This window comes from Bufo gargarizans, chromosome 2 (assembly GCF_014858855.1).
Source record: "Bufo gargarizans isolate SCDJY-AF-19 chromosome 2, ASM1485885v1, whole genome shotgun sequence".
NCBI lineage: Eukaryota > Metazoa > Chordata > Amphibia > Anura > Bufonidae > Bufo > Bufo gargarizans.
This window is the reverse complement of record NC_058081.1, coordinates 458807012-458813774: the sequence shown is the minus strand read 5'-3', so window position 1 is coordinate 458813774 and position 6763 is coordinate 458807012.

The window sequence follows — 6763 nt, the reverse complement described above, 5'->3', positions numbered from 1 at the left end:
ACATGACATCAGCAGAAGTAGGATTTTCAGAAAAGTTCAATACGACTGGTTCCCGAGAGGCTGATCCATGCAACTGTAGAATGGTAAGGGTATTACAATGGTGGTGTGTCCACAAGCAGCATATCACTGCTGGATCACATGATGCCACAGAGACAGAACAGAGCGTCACAGGTCTGATACATATACAGTAGATATCTTTAGAGGTAACGCTAGGTGGGGGGGATAAAAAAATAATAATCATGGACAACCACTTTAAGTTAGCATTCAACTATATCCACATCCTGAGGGCACAAATAGAGTTTAAAGTGCCGATAACCAGACCCAATGACAGACCTGTATAATTTGAGAAGTAAACTCTCTTTAAAAGGTCACTGTTAGGGATGAGCGAACTCGAACTGTATAGTTCGGGTTCGTACCGAATTTTGGGGTGTCCGTGACACGGACCCGAACCCGGACATTTTCGTAAAAGTCCGGGTTCGGGTTCGGTGTTCGTCGCTTTCTTCGCGCTTTTGTGACGCTTTCTTGGCGCTTTTTGAAAGGCTGCAAAGCAGCCAATCAACAAGCGTCATACTACTTGCCCCAAGAGGCCATCACAGCCATGCCTACTATTGGCATGGCTGTGATTGGCCAGAGCACCATGTGACCCAGCCTCTATTTAAGCTGGAGTCACATAGCGCCGCCCGTCACTCTGCTCTGATTAGCGTAGGGAGAGGTTGCGGCTGCGACAGTAGGGCGAGATTAGGCAGATTAACTCCTCCAAAGGACTTGATTAACTGATCGATCTGCAGCTGTGGATCATTGAGCTGCTGATCCTCAATTGCTCACTGTTTTTAGGCTGCCCAGACCGTTTGTCAGTCACATTTTTCTGGGGTGATCGGCGGCCATTTTGTGTCTTGTGGTGCGCCAGCACAAGCTGCGACCAAGTGCATTTAACCCTCAATGGTGTGGTTGTTTTTTGGCTAAAGCCTACATCAGGGTGAAGCTGTCACACCAAGTGCATTTAACCAGCAATAGTCTGTTCATTTTTTGGCCATATACAAAATCAGGGGCAAGCTGCGCCTGTCACCAAGTGCATTTAACCCTCAATGGTGTGGTTGTTTTTTGGCTAAAGCCTACATCAGGGTGAAGCTGTCACACCAAGTGCATTTAACCAGCAATAGTCTGTTCATTTTTTGGCCATATACAAAATCAGGGGCAAGCTGCGCCTGTCACCAAGTGCATTTAACCCTCAATGGTGTGGTTGTTTTTTGGCTAAAGCCTACATCAGGGTGAAGCTGTCACACCAAGTGCATTTAACCAGCAATAGTCTGTTCATTTTTTGGCCATATACAAAATCAGGGGCAAGCTGCGCCTGTCACCAAGTGCATTTAACCCTCAATGGTGTGGTTGTTTTTTGGCTAAAGCCTACATCAGGGTGAAGCTGTCACACCAAGTGCATTTAACCAGCAATAGTCTGTTCATTTTTTGGCCATATACAAAATCAGGGGCAAGCTGCGCCTGTCACCAAGTGCATTTAACCCTCAATGGTGTGGTTGTTTTCTGGCTAAAGCCTACATCAGGGTGAAGCTGTCACACCAAGTGCATTTAACCAGCAATAGTCTGTTTATTTTTTGGCCATATACTACATCAGGGGCAAGCTGCGCCCGTCACCAAGTGCATTTAACCCTCAGTAGTGTGGTTGGTCAAGCTGTGACACCAAGTGCATTTAACCAGCAATAGTCTGTTCATTTTTTGGCCATATACTACATCAGGGGCAAGCTGCGCCCGTCACCAAGTGCATTTAACCAGCAATAGTGTGGTTATTTTTTGGCCATATCCCAGTCTAATTCTGTCACTAAATCCATACCGGTCACCCAGCGCCTAAATACTAGGCCTCAAATTTATATCCCGCTAAATCTCTCGTTACCGCTGTCCTGTTGTAGCTGGGAAAGTTATTTAGTGTCCGTCAAAGCACATTTTTTGTTCTGGGTTGAAGTACAATTCCCAATTTAGCAATTTCATAATTTAGTGGTTTCTGCTATATCAGAGCTATTTGAAATCTATCCCTAAAAGGGTATATAATATTCAAGGTGCACATTGGGTCATTCAGAATAACTTCACACACACCCGCTACTGTGTATTTTCAAGTCTAATTCTGTCACTAAACCCATACCTGTCACCCAGCGCCTAAATACTAGGCCTCAAATTTATATCCTGCTAAATCTCTCGTCACCGCTGTCCTGTTGTAGCTGGGAAAGTTATTTAGTGTCCGTCAAAGCACATTTTTTGTTCTGGGTTGAAGTACAATTCCCAATTTAGCAATTTCATAATTTAGTGGTTTCTGCTATATCAGAGCTATTTGAAATCTATCCCTAAAAGGGTATATAATATTCAAGGTGCACATTGGGTCATTCAGAATAACTTCACACACACCCGCTACTGTGTATTTCCAAGTCTAATTCTGTCACTAAACCCATACCTGTCACCCAGCGCCTAAATACTAGGCCTCAAATTTATATCCTGCTAAATCTCTCGTTACCGCTGTACTGTTGTTGCTTGGAAAGATATTTAGTGTCCGTCAAAGCACATTTTTTGTTCTGGGTTGAAGTACAATTCCCAATTTAGCAATTTCATAATTTAGTGGTTTCTGCTATATCAGAGCTATTTGAAATCTATCCCTAAAAGGGTATATAATATTCAAGGTGCACATTGGGTCATTCAGAATAACTTCACACACACCCGCTACTGTGTATTTTCAAGTCTAATTCTGTCACTAAACCCATACCTGTCACCCAGCGCCTAAATACTAGGCCTCAAATTTATATCCTGCTAAATCTCTCGTTACCGCTGTCCTGTTGTAGCTGGGAAAGTTATTTAGTGTCCGTCAAAGCACATTTTTTCTTCTGGGTTGAAATACAATTCCCAATTTAGCAATTTCATAATTTAGTGGTTTCTGCTATATCAGAGCTATTTGAAATCTATCCCTAAAAGGGTAGATCATATTGAAGGTGCACATAGGGTCATTCAGAATAACTTCACACACACCCGCTACTGTGTATTTCCAAGTCTAATTCTGTCACTAAACCCATACCTGTCACCCAGCGCCTAAATACTAGGCCTCAAATTTATATCCTGCTAAATCTCTCGTTACCGCTGTACTGTTGTTGCTGGGCAAGATATTTAGTGTCCGTCAAAGCACATTTTTTGTTCTGGGTTGAAATACAATTCCCAATTTAGCAATTTCATAATTTAGTGGTTTCTGCTATATCAGAGCTATTTGAAATCTATCCCTAAAAGGGTATATAATATTCAAGGTGCACATTGGGTCATTCAGAATAACTTCACACACACCCGCTACTGTGTATTTTCAAGTCTAATTCTGTCACTAAACCCATACCTGTCACCCAGCGCCTAAATACTAGGCCTCAAATTTATATCCTGCTAAATCTCTCGTTACCGCTGTACTGTTGTTGCTGGGCAAGATATTTAGTGTCCGTCAAAGCACATTTTTTGTTCTGGGTTGAAATACAATTCCCAATTTAGCAATTTCATAATTTAGTGGTTTCTGCTATATCAGAGCTATTTGAAATCTATCCCTAAAAGGGTATATAATATTCAAGGTGCACATTGGGTCATTCAGAATAACTTCACACACACCCGCTACTGTGTATTTTCAAGTCTAATTCTGTCACTAAACCCATACCTGTCACCCAGCGCCTAAATACTAGGCCTCAAATTTATATCCTGCTAAATCTCTCGTTACCGCTGTCCTGTTGTAGCTGGGAAAGTTATTTAGTGTCCGTCAAAGCACATTTTTTCTTCTGGGTTGAAATACAATTCCCAATTTAGCAATTTCATAATTTAGTCGTTTCTGCTATATCAGAGCTATTTGAAATCTATCCCTAAAAGGGTAGATCATATTGAAGGTGCACATAGGGTCATTCAGAATAACTTCACACACACGCTTCTGTGCATTTCCAAGTCTAATTCTGTCACTAAATCCATACCGGTCACCCAGCGCCTAAATACTAGGCCTCAAATTTATATCCCGCTGAATTTGAATACAATACATTGGGCCAAATAATATATTTGTTGTTGTGGTGAACCATAACAATGAGAAAAACATCTAGTAAGGGACGCGGACGTGGACATGGTCGTGGTGGTGTTAGTGGACCCTCTGGTGCTGGGAGAGGACGTGGCCGTTCTGCCACATCCACACGTCCTAGTGTACCAACTACCTCAGGTCCCAGTAGCCGCCAGAATTTACAGCGATATATGGTGGGGCCCAATGCCGTTCTAAGGATGGTAAGGCCTGAGCAGGTACAGGCATTAGTCAATTGGGTGGCCGACAGTGGATCCAGCACGTTCACATTATCTCCCACCCAGTCTTCTGCAGAAAGCGCACAGATGGCGCCTGAAAACCAACCCCATCAGTCTGTCACATCACCCCCATGCATACCAGGGAAACTGTCTCAGCCTCAAGTTATGCAGCAGTCTCTTATGCTGTTTGAAGACTCCGCTGGCAGGGTTTCCCAAGGGCATCCACCTAGCCCTTCCCCAGCGGTGAAAGACATAGAATGCACTGACGCACAACCACTTATGTTTCCTGATGATGAGGACATGGGAATACCACCTCAGCATGTCTCTGATGATGACGAAACACAGGTGCCAACTGCTGCGTCTTTCTGCAGTGTGCAGACTGAACAGGAGGTCAGGGATCAAGACTGGGTGGAAGACGATGCAGGGGACGATGAGGTCCTAGACCCCACATGGAATGAAGGTCGTGCCACTGACTTTCACAGTTCGGAGGAAGAGGCAGTGGTGAGACCGAGCCAACAGCGTAGCAAAAGAGGGAGCAGTGGGCAAAAGCAGAACACCCGCCGCCAAGAGACTCCGCCTGCTACTGACCGCCGCCATCTGGGACCGAGCACCCCAAAGGCAGCTTCAAGGAGTTCCCTGGCATGGCACTTCTTCAAACAATGTGCTGACGACAAGACCCGAGTGGTTTGCACGCTGTGCCATCAGAGCCTGAAGCGAGGCATTAACGTTCTGAACCTGAGCACAACCTGCATGACCAGGCACCTGCATGCAAAGCATGAACTGCAGTGGAGTAAACACCTTAAAACCAAGGAAGTCACTCAGGCTCCCCCTGCTACCTCTTCTGCTGCTGCCGCCTCGGCCTATTCTGCTGCTGCCGCCTCGGCCTCTTCCTCCGCCTCTGGAGGAACGTTGGCACCTGCCGCCCAGCAAACAGGGGATGTACCACCAACACCACCACCACCACCTCCGTCACCAAGCGTCTCAACCATGTCACACGCCAGCGTTCAGCTCTCCATCTCACAAACATTTGATAGAAAGCGTAAATTCCCACCTAGCCACCCTCGATCCCTGGCCCTGAATGCCAGCATTTCTAAACTACTGGCCTATGAAATGCTGTCATTTAGGCTGGTGGACACAGACAGCTTCAAACAGCTCATGTCGCTTGCTGTCCCACAGTATGTTGTTCCCAGCCGGCACTACTTCTCCAAGAGAGCCGTGCCTTCCCTGCACAACCAAGTATCCGATAAAATCAAGTGTGCACTGCGCAACGCCATCTGTAGCAAGGTCCACCTAACCACAGATACGTGGACCAGTAAGCACGGCCAGGGACGCTATATCTCCCTAACTGCACACTGGGTAAATGTAGTGGCAGCTGGGCCCCAGGTGGAGAGCTGTTTGGCGCACGTCCTTCCGCCGCCAAGGATCGCAGGGCAACATTCTTTGCCTCCTGTTGCCACCTCCTCCTTCTCGGCTTCCTCCTCCTCTTCTTCCACCTGCTCATCCAGTCAGCCACACACCTTCACCACCAACTTCAGCACAGCCCGGGGTAAACGTCAGCAGGCCATTCTGAAACTCATATGTTTGGGGGACAGGCCCCACACCGCACAGGAGTTGTGGCGGGGTATTGAACAACAGACCGACGAGTGGTTGCTGCCGGTGAGCCTCAAGCCCGGCCTGGTGGTGTGTGATAATGGGCGAAATCTCGTTGCAGCTCTGGGACTAGCCAATTTGACGCACATCCCTTGCTTGGCGCATGTGCTGAATTTGGTGGTGCAGAAGTTCATTCACAACTACCCCGACATGTCAGAGCTGCTGCATAAAGTGCGGGCCGTCTGTTCGCGCTTCCGGCGTTCACATCCTGCCGCTGCTCGCCTGTCTGCGCTACAGCGTAACTTCGGCCTTCCCGCTCACCGCCTCATATGCGACGTGCCCACCAGGTGGAACTCCACCTTGCACATGCTGGACAGACTGTGCGAGCAGCAGCAGGCCATAGTGGAGTTTCAGCTGCAGCACGCACGGGTCAGTCGCACTACAGAACAGCACCACTTCACCACCAATGACTGGGCCTCCATGCGAGACCTGTGTGCCCTGTTGCGCTGTTTCGAGTACTCCACCAACATGGCCAGTGGCGATGACACCGTTATCAGCGTTACAATACCACTTCTATGTCTCCTTGAGAAAACACTTAGGGCGATGATGGAAGAGGAGGTGGCCCAGGAGGAGGAGGAGGAGGAGGAGGAAGAGGGGTCATTTTTAGCACTTTCAGGCCAGTCTCTTCGAAGTGACTCAGAGGGAGGTTTTTGGCAACAGCAGAGGCCAGGTACAAATGTGGCCAGCCAGGGCCCACTACTGGAGGACGAGGAGGACGAGGATGAGGAGGAGGTGGAGGAGGATGAGGATGAAGCATGGTCACAGCGGGGTGGCACCCAACGCAGCTCGGGTCCATCACTGGTGCGTGGCTGGG